The following is an 18,468-nucleotide window of genomic DNA, read 5'->3' on the forward strand; positions in this document are numbered from 1 at the left end:
TACCTGCATTGGGGCTAGGCTGCAATATGTGTGCCAGCACAAAGAAAGAGCAGAAATGTACCCTATATTAGAAAATAGGGTGCCTTCCTGCTCTCTTTATTTGATGCATCAAAGCAAGTTGTCTTACTGCGTTGCATTGCACCACATAAGAGTACATATGGGCCCGGCTTATTAGCTGTGCAGGATGTGAGTCCTGCCCAAGAACACAGTACTTGTGCATGACTCACATACTCCGCAAATAATGATCTAATTTCGTACACCATCAAAAACTGTATTTTTCATGATAATTCTTGCAATAATGTTACTCCTTTTCCAAGAAAGAACTAAGGTCCACACAGTTTAAAATTAAAGGATTTTACGTATTAGCATTGTTATATTCTGGTCTATCATTAAGTCACCTAAACCTAAAAAATATCTGACAGTAGTACGTGGATATTCTTTTAATAAAGGATATATCTTGTATTTCAAGGTTCCAGGTACAAACAGAAATATACCAATTGGTAATCACCTCAAAACAATCAATGGATTTGACAAATCTGACTCCTTCACTTTTCTAGAAAACAGAGTCCTCAAAGGGAATAGAAGTTCATATAAATATTCCCCAAGACATCTGTAGACTACCAGATGAAAGTCGTCTCAAGATGGCAAGCAGACTTGTATAAAAATGAACGAGTATGAAAAAATTGGGAACTATGTTGCCAGATTTCAATTTCCTTTCCAAACCCAAAGCTATCCAACTACAAACACTAAGTAAGCTCACACCAAACCTTTCAAATAATTCAATCCCACCCTTTATCAACCCTTTGTAACCATAAATATAAATCTACAATGTTAAGGAAAAACTGAATTGGATGTGCTCCTGCATGAATCTGAGAAACATGAGAGCACCGCATAAAATGTACAATGTGTAGAAGGGCTGTTTAATGAAGATGTTCTATTAGTTCTGGGCACTTTTATTTTGACTGCTACCAATATGCATTTGTAACCTTAAAATAAAAAAGGATATGATTTAGTGCTTACAAGATAGCTTGATAAAGAATGCATACTTCTCAACTTACCTGTGTTAGAAATTGTTTGCTGGTTGAGGAGGATGTGAGTTCTTCTCAAATAAACTGATAAAGTCACTAATTAACCTGTTCCTAAACCCCTGGTAGCTTGGCACAAAAGCAGTCAGGCTTAACTTAGAGGCAATGGACAGGGCTAGCTTTAGCGCTGTTAGTGCCCAGTGCTCCAGCCATTTTTGGCTCTCCCCCATGACCTCTTCCTCGGATTTCCTCATGACCACCGGGCAAAAGTGCCGCTCATCTTAGACTCCATAGACACTCTCTCACATACATTTAATTTGTTTAAAAGCACTACTAAAGGCCGACGTTACTACTTTACTAATACAAATGTATATCTATGCAAACATACAATTTTTTGAAACATTAGGAATAGATAATGAAAGACTTGGGAAAAAAACATAACTTCATAATCTATTTTATGCAGTATGCATGCTGCTCTTTGCTTACAGTTTGACAGTCGCTGTTCTTATTAGGGTTGTATCTCATGAACTGCGGTTACTAAAGGATCTCTGTGGCAAAAGCAGTAATACACATAAAATACAGATCTGTGATCTGCAGTAAGAGTCCTTTGCAGCAGACATATTAACCTCCTGCCCTACTTCATGGCAAGTGAAAACTGGCACTAGACAAAACTCTTATCTCTATATCTCTAGCAGGAATATTATCACACATGTTATCTCGCCATTTTTAATGCTGCCTGAAAATTGACCCACAAGTAACTTCCCAGCAGGTGTTTTTAAATCATAAATTATTTATAAAACAGTGCCAACCTGAGGTCAGCGCCTCCCTCCTCAGGTCAGCACTTAGTGTGGCTGGACAAGTCACACTGCCCTAAAGCTGGCAATGAATAAAGAATTTATGCAGCACAAAACAGTAATACAGTGAAAACAATGAGGAATGGAAAGGCAAGCAGCACTGATGCCGTAATAACCATGAGTGTTCAGAACACGGACCCATTGAGGTTGAGTGTATGCTGTTTTTTATGAATGAAGTATTTAGGATGAAAATGTGTCCACTGCTAATAAGAAACCCAACGAAATGTATCTAACAGGACCGATAACAAACTAAAGAGATAATAAGATATTGATCTTCTAAAATATGCAAAAGGACAAACAGAGTCCGACTAATGGCCTAATATTCATAAAGAGTATATAACTCATATAGGAGTAGGATGAATTAAGGAGTCCAATTGGGTTCATTGACAGCAATTCCTAAAGAGAGATACAATTTTAGTCTTGAGAAAGGTGGTCGATATTTGTGTAACATCACTGAAACGCGTTGATGCATCGTACAGACTAAATCTCTTGAAAATACCAGCATAATAGATGAAAATCTTTAACTAATCAGATGCCTGTTATGGTTTTATATGTGGATTAATTAACAAACTGAAAAGGAAGTGTACTGTTGTATGTGTTTTATCTCTCTTTTTTCTTTTTTTCCCTTTTTTCTTTGTTCTCTTTCTGCAGAAATCTGTATGGTTTTTTATTGTATTGTGAATATGATATAGCACTTATGTTGATTCATTCACTTGTATTTAATAGATTCTTATGGGTCAGTGAAAGATAAGTTGATCACATTTTGGAATTCCTATTTCTATGAAACAGTTTTTATTAATAAATTGTTTTTTTTTTGTGTTCAAAATATTTTATTGAAATTTTATAATGAACAGCAACAACATAGACATACAAAAAAGAGTAATAATAAACTAAAATATCTAATACAATTCGTACAAAATCATTATCAAATTCATTTCAATAGAAAAGAAAATAGTCATATTCTTATAAACTTAAAAGGAGGGGGGGAGGGAAACATCTAATAACAAATTATTGTGTAAGCAATAAACAGAGCTACTATGACATAATGATTAATATAAAAATCGTAAAAAGCAGTACAATACATAAATATACCCTTAAGATGCAAAATAGATATCAACAGGAATCCAAAAAGAGTGATAGGAAATAGGATTATGATTAACCCCAGATAAAGATAACTGAGCACCTCTTCTTGTAAAGATAACCCAAGACCACCAAGCATGAACTGATAACTTAGAAACATCTTTCCAACAAAAGGTAATAGATTTTAACGCAGCAGAAATCAAAAAATCAAAAAGCCTACATTCAAGATTACTTAGAGATTGTGATAATGTAACTGATTTGCAAATTAACATTTTATATGATAAGTCTTCATGTATATTTAACAACTTCTTAATAAAATCCCAAACTTCTGTCCAAAATTTTGAAATTAAAGGACAATCAAAAAGCATATGTCGTAACGAACCAGGATGTAATTTACAATGCCAACAAGTGTCAGATTGAAGGAGTTTAGCCTGGAATAAACGTAATGGAGTCCATAAAGAATTAAATAAAATATAGGAATTGGTTTGATAAAGTGAAACAGGTAACCAACCAGAAATATTTCTAATCCATATAATTTCCCATGAATCATTAGACAATGTAAGTGAAAGTTCATTATTCCAGAAGGTTGCAATCATCATTATGTTACTTCCTAAAGTGTTAGATAATTTTTTATATAAAATGGAAACACCATTAGCTGTCAACGATATAGTTTGAATATACACGGATAGGTCAACTGTAACATTAGTCGGAATCGCTTGCGGAAAGGAATCTTAAATTGAATTAATTAAATATTCATATTTAATAAGATCAGATTGAGTTAAACCAAACCTTGTTTGTAGATCCTCAAACGGTATGAAAGTATTGTTGGAATAAATGTCTTTAAGATAAAAAATACCCGCCTTAATCCACGAAAAGCAAAATCTAATGTTCCTATTTAATTTAATGATATTGCTATACCATAATGATAATTCAACAGTGTTATACATGGGGTATAGAAAAATGGAATCTAGATCATTAAAAACCATTTTAGTGGATTTGAGAATGATAGATTTATGAAAAAATGATGAGTTGTTAGACATAGTTAACAGAGTTGGTAATGGGAACGGCTTCACAATAGATTTTTCAATTTAGAGCCAAGAAGGTGGATTATGTAAAGGGGAATGAATAAACCATATGGCACTTTGTTTTAAAATAAAATCTTTGTGATAAAGAAAAAAATCTGGGATACCAAATCCAGCATTACATTTAGACATTTTTAATTTTTTATAACTAATGCGAGGTGATTTGTTATTCCAAAGAAATTTGGAGAGAAGTTTATCAATATCTTTATAAAATTTTAATGGAAACTGAGTAGGAATCATGGAAAGAGTATAAAATATTTTTGGAGCAATATTCATTTTAATAGATTCCATTCTACCCCACCATGAAAGATGCAGTGATGCCCATTTAGACGTTTTATCTTTAATATAATCTAAGACAAAATTACAGTTTAAAGTCATTGTAGATTTTATGGATGAGGAAAATAAAATACCAAGATATTTTAATTTATTCTTTTGCCAGACAATTTCATTCATAGGTATCATATCAGGAGTACAATAAATGTTTAAAGGGAAAAATTCAGTTTTATTAGTGTTTAATTTGTAACCAGACACCATAGAATATTTTGTTATAATCTCTAATAAAGAAGGAAATGAGGATAAGGGGTCACTAATAAATAAAAGTACATCATCAGCATACGCTAAACTTTTAATAATAATCTCATTAATAATAATTCCTTTAATATTATCACATTTTCTTATAGAAGTAAGGAAAGGTTCAATGCCAAGTAAAAACAATAGCGGGGAAAGGGGACATCCTTGTCTAGTACCTCTAAAGAGGGAAAATTGATTTGAAACTTGGCCATTAATATATAGACGAGCAGTAGGAGCACAATATAGAGCTGAAATCATACGAATAAAATTATCGCCAAAGTTAAATGATGATAAAGCATGGAATAAAAATTGCCAATGCAATTTATCAAAGGCTTTTTCAGCATCCAGAGCCATAATTCCTAAAGGAGTAGTTAACGTATGACCCTGTTCAATGACATGTAATAAAGTTCTTGTATTATTTGCAGAGTGTCTATTTTTCATAAAACCAGATTGATCTGAATGTATAATAGAATCTAGTACAGGGGATAATCGTGTGGCTAATATTTTGGCATATAATTTACAAACTTGATTAATTAAAGAGATAGGGCGATAATTAGATACAAGGGTGGGGTCTTTATCAGGTTTGGGAAGCACGATAATTAAAGCTTCAGTAAAGGATCCTGAAGTAATTCCCGTAGAGCCAAACGTTGTGAAAAGTTGAAATAATAAGGGTAGGAGATGGGATTGAAACTCTTTATAAAACTCCGCTGGGATACCATCAGGACCCGGAGATTTATTTTTTTTAAGAGATTTTATAGCAGCTAAAATTTCATCCTTAGTAATTGGAGAGTCAAGCCCCATTTTATCTGATGGAGAAATTTTAGGTAGACCACATGAAGATAAAAAAGAATCAACTAAAGATTCATTATGAAAATCAGGTTTATCATATAACTTAGAGTAAAAATCCAAAAATTCATTCACAATATCTTTATGAGATAAAGCAATTTTACCATTGGATCCGTGAATAGAAGTGATTTGAGTTTTATCTTTTTTAATACGCAAGTAATTCGCTAACAATCTTCCAGATCTGTTTGCATTAAAACTAAATTTAGCTTTGGCCTTAGAAATCTGAACGCCAGCTCTTTTACTAAGAATTGTATTAAATTCATATCGAAGCTTTTGCAACTTAGTTCTATATTGAGGATCATTAGACGAAATAAAAAGTCGTTCATGTTCCGCTATTTGCTTTTCTAGCTTTTTAATATTGGCATTAAAAATCTTATTTTCGTGAGCCATAATAGAAATAGTAACCCCTCTAATATAAGCTTTAAAAGCATCCCATCTATTAACCATTGAAGTAGAACCTTCAGGGTTAAATTGAAAAAAATCATGAATGGCAGAGAGGAGCTTTGGTTTATTAAGTTCATTGAGAGCTATACCAGAATTCATTCTCCATCTAGGCTGGTTAGTAAAGGTTGAATTTAAATTTAGAATACAAGAAACCATAGCATGGTCAGAGACGTCAATGTTGCCAATCTTAGGGGTACTAACACAGTTGATCAGCTGTTTCGAAACTAATATGTAATCGATCCTGGAATGAGTACTATGTGGGTTAGAAAAAAAAGTAAAACATTTGTCTGTAGGGAAGTGTAAACGCCAAATATCAACTAACTTAGTGGTTTGAAGAAATAATTTAAAAGCAAAATAAACCTTAGGGGGGTGGAATTTAGTACGAGATAATCTATCTAACAAAGGATCAGATATGACATTAAAATCACCTGCAACAATTAAAGGTACATTACCAATTTTTACAACCTCCGTTGAAAGAGTAGACCAAAAAACAGGGTCATCTGCAGTAGGGCCATAAACATTTAATAAAAATAAGATAGAATCACGAACTTTAACCATAACAATTAAATATCTCCCATCCGTATCTGTAATTTTGCTCAAAATTTGGCAATGCGCTTTTTTCGCAAATAATATAGCTACACCATTTTTCTTGCCATTAGCAGGAGAAGAAACAATATTGTCAACCCATTTTTTCTTCATATAGTCTAAAATTTTATCATCTATATGAGTTTCTTGTAGAAAACAAAAATCAGCTTTGCAACTACCCAAATAATCCAAAATTTTTGTACGTTTCACAGGATGGCGTAAACCTTTAACATTCAGTGACACTACTTTAATATTAGCCATGACAAAATAAAAAGAGAGAAGGGTTAGAAAGAAGAAGATCAGAAAAAGACACAAATGTTAAGAAGAAAGTAGCTCCAGAACACACAAAAGGGAATGGAAGAAATAAAACATAGCAAAAAAGACAAACAAAATACATAAATATGAACATTGAGACGCACACACGCTCTACAAGCATGGCCAGAACCGCTGGAGCCCAAAATATTATGAGTTATATAAATCTGTCAAAGAAGATCATACAGGAAAGAATCAAGTGGTAGGACCCTGAATGTCCATAGTTTGCTGTAATTGTTGATCCAGAAATTGTCGCAGATCTTCAGGACGCTGAAAGGATTTTGAAAAATTATCTTTCCAAATGCGCATAGTTGAAAAAAGGCCATATTGGTATCCAAGGCTTCTTAATTGTGGACGAAGATCAGTAAATCCCTTACGTATTGCAACAGTTTCCTTGGCAAAATCTTGATGAATAAAGATTTTGTGACCATTGACCATCAATGTAGGAATTTCTCTAGCTGCTTTTCTGATCATAACCAAATGATGGTGACGAAGAACTTTAAATATCATTTGTCTAGGCTTGGTATGCTGAGGATTGCGACGCGAAGGAATTCTATGAGCCTTATCAATTTCAAATGTTTCTGGAAATTTGACATTTAAAAGTCCAGGAATTAAGTTCTCTAAGTATAGTCGACAGTTAGTTCCCTCAACCTCTTCTGGTAAATTAAATATGCGAAGGTTGTATTGTCTATTGCGATTTTCCAAGTCCAAAAGATGTGAGCACAGAGGTGATATTTTCGCCACAAGTGGAGTAAAAGCGTCGACTTTAACTTTTTTGTCCTGTATTTTAATTGAGTTGTCTGAGATTTTCATCGACATACTCGCCATTTCTTTTCGTACATTTTTTATTTCAGTCGCAATAGTTTCTGTATTAGCACGAAGAGCCTGAATTTCCTCCAAAATTAAAGAAAGCGAAGGTTCAGATGACTCCACCACTTTTGATTTTATTGGAGGCGGTGAAATCTGCTGTTTCCTTTTATTGTTGAGAGGATTTTTATTATCCATTTTTGAGAAATAAAATAAATAAATAATGAAATTTGAATAAAAATGAACAGTTTATGAGTAAAAAGAGCAAAAAGATGCAAAGCAATCCTCAAAAATACTGGTGCAGCAGCTAAACTGGACTAGGGGTGTGGCTAGGCCCAAGCCAGGCCCTTTCCTGAAGTATGCTCCGCCCCCCTGACAGACTAACCAGGCAGAAACCCAGTGCAGAGCCCAGAGCAGGAACCAGGGAGCCAGAAACACCACTTCCCACAACCAGATAGGCTTGAAATCGCTTCCCAGCACAGGTAAGCCTATTAACACTGCAGCGACCTCTTTTTAAATAAAATTTTGACAGATTTTCGTCGTAATATGTTTAAAAACGGGCAAAAACGCGGAGGAGCTCACCGGGTGACGGCCATCTTGAATTCGCGCGCTCGCGTGTCCCCAATAAATTGTTCTTTAACATTGTGGTGTGACTAATATTGCCACACTATGTTTAATAAATATAATATTTTTACACTATTTGGCTGTTTGTGGCACTATAATTAAAAGTGGGGGGTGTGGATTTATATGAAATGTGATTGAGTGTGGTATTGAATGAAGAGGAGTATTTAGTCAGCTTGGAAAAAAAGGGAATACTAATTTTACATTACAGTCTACAAAGAGCCCTGTCCCTTTGGCACACCAACTTAGAAACGTAGAGTAAATTTGAATAAATTATTTGCTACCAAAATGATTAAAATTCAATCAGTATAACAGTAGAAATGCATTTGTAATGACTCAGATAAAAAATAGTGCTTAAAAGCACAAAGGCAACTGTGGTTATCTAGTCGCGCCGGACCAGGACAAATTCACAAGTTCAAGTCGACAGTGATGAAGTATGGGCCAGATACAGGGACCATGTTAGGCCCACTGCGAATTGTATCATATGTTCTTGATGTGGGCATTACATCCCGTATTGAGCTGCATTGAGCTGCCTGGGTTCTGAAGAGGAGCTCCAAGGGCAGCGATGTGAGGTCCGCATCAAGTTGTGTCACAGGTTAATTGGGTATACTTTACCCACACATACTGAGCTACTTGGGTGCATCATACCCTATAGTAGCCTCAACCACTTATGGTTTTTCACTCTGTTTGGAGACTATTTACATCAAAGGATGATCTTATATCTCCTAGACAGTTTTAATTAACTAATTTTTCAAATTGACTACCACCCCACATACTTGAGACACCCTCACACTTGCACCTTTCATCAGACGGGTTCTACAATAAAAGATCTCCACTGAAGTGACCCTACGGGGGACCCATAGAGAATTGCAGCACTGGCCCAATGAGAAGCAAATGCCCAATGATGAGGCGTGACATTGCTAGGGGTGTGTGAGGGAAACAAAAACAAGTCCTGAGAGTTTCCCTCTGTGTTCTGTCCATAACCTAGTTTAATCTATTCTATCTATAGGAGCAGTACCTCCTTTGTTACATGCATTAACGGACAGGTTTTTCCTATAAAAAGCCAAAGACATTCTAGCACAATACAAAGAACAATGATAAAATATAACTCAGCCATCCTTGAATTTAGCTTCCTAGAAAAACCATGGTGCTTAAAATTAACATATCTCAGTGGCCATTTAAATTTTCTTCGCAGTGTAAATCCTTTAACTATGTTAATGATTTACACCTGCAAAGTGCCATTTTAATGTAGACCAGGATCGTACAACACCTGTACATATTTGATAGTTTTAGTTTTGTTGAAAACTGAGAGCCTCCTGGAAATAAATACCACTTGCAACAGCAAGAGGATCATAATATAGACAATCTAATATCACTACAAAATTTACAAAACAACATAAAATGAGTTGTTGATTATTTCCCTTTCCAACTTAGCTGCATCGTGGTAGATTCTGAAGCCACAAGTCTGATATTGGGAAGACCACTAAATGATGAATCAGCTCTAAGTGTAACCTGGTCACCAAAAATTTTTTTAAGCAATTTTCACACCTACCAAGTAACCGTGTATTCCCTGTTTGAATTCACCCATACAGTACATATTAATCATAAGCTTTATTATTTTCTGGTGTTCTCTGCACAAATCCCTGTTTCGCACCAGGATGGTTTGGATTTTCTTTTTACTAAATTGTCGGATACTGTGGGGTTGTGAAGGATTAAGGACTTCCCCTAGTTTATGCAAAAGCATATTTACGTACTAGAGCCAAGGTATTTTATCAAAATGGTCCATGCATAGGCAGACCCTAATAATCTCCCTGGTATACCTTGTACCCTGTTTTGAACAGATACTAAGTCACTTAATCAAAGTATTAAGGTGGATGCTATCCTCTATATACTCAATGCCAAGTTCTTTGTATACTACAAAAGCAGGAGTCAAGCTTGACACTGCCAAAAGCCTAAATAGGAAAATATTTTCTGGCACCTGCAGCATGTTACGCTTTTCCCTACCAAAACTATCTGCAAAACTATCGGGAGCAATGGCCCTTATAATTTTTAATTTAGTAGTTTCTAAGTTGGAAAGCCAATAAACATTTTGTGAAAAAGAAATGCCCAGATAAGTGAATGCTTTTAACTCAAATTTTTTGTCCTGAGCATAATGTTTTTTCCGTATTAACGTTTGCCTGCAAATCATGATGTATGTCTTATTTAAATTCAATTAAAAATCTCTACTCTCCATAAAATGTACAAACATTGTCTATCAGACGCTAAAGGCCATTTGCCTTCCTTGATATGAGCACCGCATCATCTGTATAAAGAAAGATACGGGTAAAGCAGGAACCCACCCTGAGGGGCAACAGAATTTACGTTCTCAAAAAATCGGGCCTCTCTGTTTATATATAATGAAAACAAAAGTGGTGCAAACATGCATCCCTGCCTAATCCACTGGTTCACCCAAAGCTTTTCTGTACATTCCCCATTGTTGCCATAACGCACAGATGATGTTGAAAAGGCACACAGCTGGGAAAGGTGACAAACAATATTGTTTGGGGTGCCCATGTCTATTAGAACCTGCCATAATTTTGAATGATTCATGGGGTCAAAGGCACTGTACAGATCTGCCCCTCCCTTGCCAGTGTTTATTTACTAATAATAAGGTGCAGATTAATTCCCTGTTCCGTGATGCCTATTTGTTTTCCTGAACACGAATTGTAATGACTCCATCAACATTTATTTTTCCTGGGTCCTGTTTTCCAGCCTTGCAAGGATCACTGTACCCATAGTTTTCACGAAAGAATTTAAAAGCAATATAGGCTGATAGCATCTAGCATCACGTCTGTCCCCTTTTTTTAAAAATGGGAACACTCACACTTTGTGCTGATGGTTTCGGGAAATGGCCATTTGCAGCTGTTTAAAAATGTGGGTTATGATTGGGATCCATAGGGAAAGACATGACTTAAAAGCATCTAGAGGGACTTCATCGGGCTCCGGTGCTTTTCCATGAGCAATATTCTTTATGGCTGCTCTAACTTCCTCCATGGTAATTAATTTCCCAGGTTCAAAGTTAATTTCACTAAAGGTGTATAGTGGTACATTAATAGCAACACTGTCGGGTCAAAAATAGCTCCAAAGCGAGTAATCCAGCAGTCTTGCAAAATGGAGACCTCAAGGGTAGGTGAGGAACTATCTTTAAGAAAAGGTGAATTTACAATTTTCCCGAATAGGATATTATCACCAGTTTTCACTGCCTGACAAAAGTCTGTCCAGGACTGTTCCTATGTTTCCTTCTTCCCTGCATCTAACACTGTCCTATACTTTGTTCTTAATACCCTAATTTCTTACCTATTTCTTGGGGTTAATTAGAGGGCTTTTCTTAATGCCTGGTTTTGACTAGTACTGTAGGAATTAAATCACCCTAGATCATTTGATCTCTTCCCCATATTTGTAGGAGGTCTATGTACTTTATTAGAAATAGCTGTTGTTATGTTACAAAAAGCTTTCACCAATTTATTATGATCCTTCCCCATTCTGTACAAGTAACAAAGGATCCCCACTGCTCCAAAATGACAGTTTTAAGTAATTTGGATTAATTTACGCCAGCCCATTCAATTGTAACCTCATTTTCTCTGAAGTTGTAATAGGTAGCTCTGTTTCCAGGGCCTCTACTCTGTTGTAGGGGATATTTAAGGTCAGGGCTAGCACAGCATGATCGCTGAGCATGGTGCTTTCTGTTTTGAGGCTTTAAATCAACTTTAAATCTTTGACTGAAATCATTATGTGATCAATAATAGAAAAAAAGCCAGTTACTAAAAAAAGTAGGCATCACAAAACCATTTCCCCAAGTTCCTGATCAAATATTTCTGAGTTATATTTATATAACAATTCATTTAACGATTCTCCAAAAGAGTTGTGTGAAAAATGGGGTTGGTCAAACCCAAAACAGTTATAATAACCACAATCCGCACTGTCTTTATTCTAACATACATTTAAAAACTCCACCCAAATGTACATATGATTTGAATATATCTTGTTTGTAAAAAAGTCTACATCAATTCCTAAATCTGTCACAACCTTGCCACGTGTATTATTAAAAATGTTATTATAAAAATGTATTAAATGAGCTCATACCTTTGGTCAATTATAATGTGCCCCAACTGATTTGATTGTGGTTTTATTAACAGTAATAGCTAATAAGTTAGAAATATGTATTGTCATCCCCACTTTGGCTCCCCCATTTAATGAGGGTATAGCTGGGATTTGAATAGAGAAAAATAATAATTAATATGAAAATCAACCCTTGTCCAAGTTTCACGTAGACATAGATTATGGGCAGGTTTAATAATACTTTTGCCAATCCGGGTTATATAATTTTGATTTTACCTTCGCCACATTCCAGCTCCTAATTTTCAATGAATCATTCAAATTACCTATGTTGAATTCTTTCCCATGACTACTTCTCTTTTGGCCTTTTGGTATCTATGCCCTTAAACCTTTATCCCCATCAGCAGGCTCAGTGTTCTTATCATGTCAATCCTGGTTGTCTAATTTAGATAAAGGAGCATATCTATTTGCTTTGGTGATGATGGGAGGCGATATACCATTTAAGACCTGCTGGTTTCCCTGGTGTCTTTCTCTTAAGTGTTCAAACATACAGGGAACACTATGTTGTGTAGTGAGTAGAGAGTTGGGTCGACTATGCCGGACAGGTCTATAAAGGGAGGGCTTCAATTTTACTTATTCTACCAGGCACTGTTCAAATTTCCCAACAATATTTCATCTGCGAAAATGATGCAGTCCCCCGAATCTTCTTTAGGGTGAAATCCCACACATGGCATTCTCTTTCTGTCTACCACTTCTTGAGACAAATCTCCCGCCAACCCAGAGTTTAATTTAAGTCAGTGCACCAATTTATTTTGCAAGGCTACATAGTCATCACTATGCTCTTTAAAAAGCCTTGGCAAACCCTTTAAAATAATTGTGTATGGAGTACATTCTGTAGGAAGATGGGGGTATCCCTTTACCTAGTATTGGTCCTTTACATTCATTTTTTCTCTCGACCTGTTTTACTGTGGTTAGTATTGGTTACTAAACCTAATGGGGAGTTAGAAATAAATCAGTGGTACTATGGGGATATGTCTTGGGGTAGCTTCTTTGTTCCAATGCCTCAGGGTAATCCGACCCCTGCCTTTTCTATAATTGGCTTGGTTGTCAAATTAGCCGGGGGTGGGGCCACGAGGTTTACATTTCACGACCCCTGTCCTTAATTTAATATGCTTTTAATAGTGGTTATTTGGGATGCCATAACATCTAAGCGTAACAGGAGGGTGGACGATTTACTGGTTAATTATGTCCCTAAGTAATTCTTTACTACTCTCTAAAAGCAGTTCCATGGACGCGCAAGTAGGGGAACGAAGGGCGAGATCCTCAATAATAGGGTTAAATTGACATACTGCAGTAGAAAGTAGCTTCCACCCTTCGTCTTCTAGCCTGGCTTGACACTGCTGTGTGACTTTCTGAGGTCCAGCAGGCTAAACCTTGATTTTAACTCTAGTAGTCCTCCTGGCTATTTTACTCTTGGGTGAACTTACATCTAAATATAGCTCCTGAGTGCTCATGGCTACCGACATTTCCAGGATAGGGACTGTAACTCTTGCCGAATCATGGGGGAATGACAGCTAATTATGTTCCTCTAAATGAACAAACAAAGTACAAGACCTACTGAAAACCTTCTCTCAGTCAAATCTACCTCTGTATTTACCACCCCAGTTGTCCTCTCTACCTTGGAATAAATCACAGTATTTTTTGGCTGCTGTGCTCTGAGCATGTTTTACCCCCGTTATCCTTCTTTTACCCATATTATTGTGTAAGCTACAAGAGACTAGTGTTTATACACACAATGCCCCAAAATGAAAAAGCACATATACAAATTACAGAAAATAAAAACCTTGCCTGGCACAAGGATATCAGTCAATATAATCTTACTTCAGATGGAAAATATTATTGGGGGGTTCAGCCCAGCCTTGTATGGCCACGGACATACGTATACGCCCTTGGGCCAGGCTTCACCTGGGTGCGCCCTGTGCTGCAGGACTGCAACACCTTTTATTGCCATGAGAGCCAGAGGAGTTGTGGGATTCTCAGTCCCCAGTGGAAGCAGCATCAGCAACGGTGGCTCACCTCGGAGCAGCTTTGGAGCAGCGGACAACATGGATCACAACAGTGTTGGGGGGCAAAGTCTTGCCCCAAATGAAATCAGCAAGAGGTAAATTAGCCCTCACTGCAAGGGACTGCAGTGCACCTTTTATTTCCAGTGTGATGATGCACAGGTGAGAGCCAGAGGGATTTGTGGGATTCTGAGTCCCCAGTAGCTGTGACATAGACCGTGACAGCTCCTCTCTGAATAGCCTGGAGTCTTGGCCCCAAAATGAAATCAGCAGCAGGTAATTTGAGATGTCATCAGTGATGTCATCAGTGGTGGCACTGACCACGTCATCAGTGATGTAAAATGTGAAGTCATAAGCAGTGCATTGTGGGGGTGTAAGTTATAGTAAAGTCAGGTAACTATAACTGTTGAATTTCACTGGTTTTGTATGCGTAAAATCTGAGCCTAACTATGACGTCCATGTAACCTTTGTTTTTTTTCAGCGAATTCTTAACTTTTCTTTTTGTTCTCTTTCCTAACTATAACGACCTTGTAACCTTTGGTTCTTTCAGTGAATTTCCTAAGTTTTTTCTAATTTTATTCCCTAACTATAATGTCCATTCAACCTTTGATTTTTTCAGTGAATTTCTACAGTTTTTTTAATGTTATTTCCAAACTATAATAAACCCTGCAACCTTTGAGTGTTTTGCTATCTTTCTAAGGTTTTTTAAATTGTATTTCATAACTCCAACCTGTAACTTTTGAGAGTGGGTACGTGGGTGTCTGTATAGGTCAGTAAGTGGGTGTGTGAGTGGCTATTTGGGTCTGTGAGTGAGTGTATGAGTGGCTGTATGCGTCAGTAAGTGGCTGTGTGAAAGGTTTTGTAGGTATGTGAATGGCTGTATGGGTCCATGAGTGAGTATGTGAGTGACTTTTTGGGTCTGTGAGTAGATGTGAGAGTGGTAGAATTGGTGTGTGTGTGAGTGTCTGAGTATCTGTATGGGTGCATCAGTAGCTGTGTGAGTGAGCGTGCCAGAATAGAACATCACCTACCCCTTTATCCAACAAGAGTCCTCAACTTTGCACAAAATGTCTACCCAACTCGAGTACTTTCTGCTGCTAAATTAGTAAGTGCTACCTTGTTGGGTAAATATCTACTGCATATTCTACACTACAGCTGCCCAAAGGAACATGAGAAAATATGTCCAGTGACCTTGTGCACAATTTGGCAATGTGTTTGTGTCTCATGCATCTGAATCCAGAAATATCAGATAACATGAATCCTTCTACAGAGAAGACAACGAGACTACAAAGAGGTAAATCCCCACCAAACAACGGTTTTTCCTCTTAACTATATGAAGAAAGAGCTTGTTTTTTGGTGGAAATGTCCTGAATTTATTGGGCCTCAAGAGCACAACATTGTTTTCTTTGGCCTCAAGAAACAGATGGCTTTTCTTTTTTTGCAGTTTTTTTAAATATTCATTAATTTGTTGTGAATAGTTGTGATACGTATATTCACAAAATCGGCTGGATTTTTAGAAATTCTAAAAAACATATTATATACACATATTGTAATTAATGTTTGTGATCAGGAGTTTACTAATATAACATATAAAATAAATATTTTCCTAAGTAATTGTATAGTTGAACATTATTTTACTCTATTTCCTGTAATCGAGAATACGTCGACATTTGGGAATACATTGGAGTCACATGACTACGAAATAAAGAGATTTCATCAGTTGTTTTTTGTTTAAATTTGTTTATTGGGATTTAGCATTTCATGTTACAAGTTGATATAATACAGTTATAATATATCGACATCCGTCTGCAGGAAGTTGAAAAATGACTGTAGATAATAGAATTCACAACATTACTGCATATTAAACACATTAAACATGGCACAGTAAAATATTCCGGGTGCTACCCTCTTGCCTGGTTCTGTTTCTGTGTTAGTACTCTTACTAGAACCTGGCCGGGTGAGTTTCCCATGATCGTGGATTGATGGTTTATCCCCACATTTACATTTTTGTGCTATCACATATGATATTTGATGAATGCGCACCCTTTTGAAAATCATCGGTTTCGGAACTGCTGATGAAGAAGAAGAACTACCAACTTTGGGGATGAACTGGGGAAGTTATTGGGGAGCAGCTGAAATGTATATCGGTGAAAACAATTGTGTGGCTGGTTGTATTTTCATTTCACGGTGCGGTGTCGTGTATGTGGGGGGGCGCAGCAGACCGCCTCATTAAAGAGATTTCCTCAGTTAACATTCTTTTCAATATTCATATGGGAAGTCCCCACCCAGTTGTCTCTTTTTCATACTTCAAATAGAGAGATTGGAAGCATCTTTGATACTCTCTTCTACTTTCCAATACTGGAAGTGTATTTTGATTGTTTTTGTTTTGATATATAAAATAAAATAGCATCTGGTGGACGTGAGCAGCAAGAGCCACGCCCACACCCTAAAGAGGACAATTCTTCTAATGAGGAACCCCCAGAAAAGCAGCAATCCTTTCCCTGGAACTTCTTTGATGTCCGCTCTGGGGAGAAAAGAGCAGTGGCCAAGCATGTGAAGAGCTTGTTGTACAAAAAACACTCTTGCCAGGGTAATGTCTAAAAAGTACTTCTCTAGAACTACAAGTATGGTGACCCACCTGAAGTGGAGTAACATTTCCCAGAAAAGTACCCAGAACGAAGAAAAGGGACATTTTGTTTGGAGTGCAAAACATTCCTCATAATGGGGAAACAATCGGTTGCTGCAGTTTCCGAAGCAGAACAGACCCGCACCTTTTTTAAAATGTTATTATTGCAAACATGACACTTGTTACCCTTTTTTTGATTTTCTTCAGTAATTTTTTTTTTCAGTTGCCATTTTATTTCTCGAAAAAAAAACGAAATGTTAAAAACTAAAAAAAGAAACTTCCAGAGAAAAAATCAAAGAAGTTCTTGTTACAACCATCTTTCATGGCTTAAAAACATGATAAATTGCATGTGTGTGTATGTTTAAGAGTGTGTGAGTGCCCATATGACTGACTGAGTAGGTGTGTTAGTGGCCGTATGATTGAGTGACTGGATCAATGAGTGTCTGTACAAGTGAGTGACTGGGTGTGTGAATGACTATATGGGTGACTGATTGGGTCTGTGAGTGGCTCTATGAGTAAGTGCTGAGTGGCTTTATGGGTTAGTGCATGGGTGTGGGAGTTACTTTATCAGTCATTGCATAGTTGAAAGAGTGAGTGACTCACTGAGTGAGTTGGTGTATGGTTGAGCGACTGGGGGTATGAGTGTGATACGTGCATGAGTGGTTGTATGGGAGACTGAATGGCTGTTAGTGGCTGTGTAAGTGAATGACTGGGTGAGTGAGTAGCTGTATGAGTAAGACATTGGGTGCGAGTGACTCTATGAATGATTTAGTGGCTGTGTGTGTGGTTGTATAACTGATTGAGTGGCTCCATGAGTGACTGTATGAGTGAGTGAATGACTGTGTGGCTGGCGTTATGGATGAGCAAGTAACTGTGTGAATGACTGTATGAGTAATTCTTTAGTGTGTAAGTGCCTATATGGCTGAGTTAGTGGACATGTATTTGATTTGCTGTATCAGTCAGTGAGTGGCTCTGTCAGTGACTCTATGGATGAGTAAGTAACTGTGTGAGTGTCTACATGGGTAAGTGAGTGTATATGTAAGTACCTGTGTGGCTGAGTTGCTGTGTCAATATATGCATCAATGGTTGTGTTCCTGGGTGTGACAGTGTAACAAAAAGTGCGTGACTGGGTGTTATTAGTGTATACATAAGTTTGTGCCTGAGTGTGTCGGTCTATGCGTCAATGTATGCCTGATATATTACTGTATCCATCAGTGTGTGCTTGGATATATCAGTCAATACAAGAGTATGTGACTGGGTGTGTCAGTCAATGGATGAATATGTGCCTGGGTTTGTTAGTGTCTACATCAGTGTGTGTTTCGGTGGGATAGTGTAAAAAACAGTGTGTGATTGGGTGTGCCAGAGTCTGTATCAATGTGTGAATGGGTGTGTGAGTATATTTATGGGTAAGTACGTGGGTGCATGAGTGTCAGTAACAATGAGTAAATGGCTGTGTAA

Source organism: Triturus cristatus, chromosome 6 (genome assembly GCF_964204655.1).
Source record: "Triturus cristatus chromosome 6, aTriCri1.1, whole genome shotgun sequence".
Taxonomy (NCBI): Eukaryota; Metazoa; Chordata; class Amphibia; order Caudata; family Salamandridae; genus Triturus; species Triturus cristatus.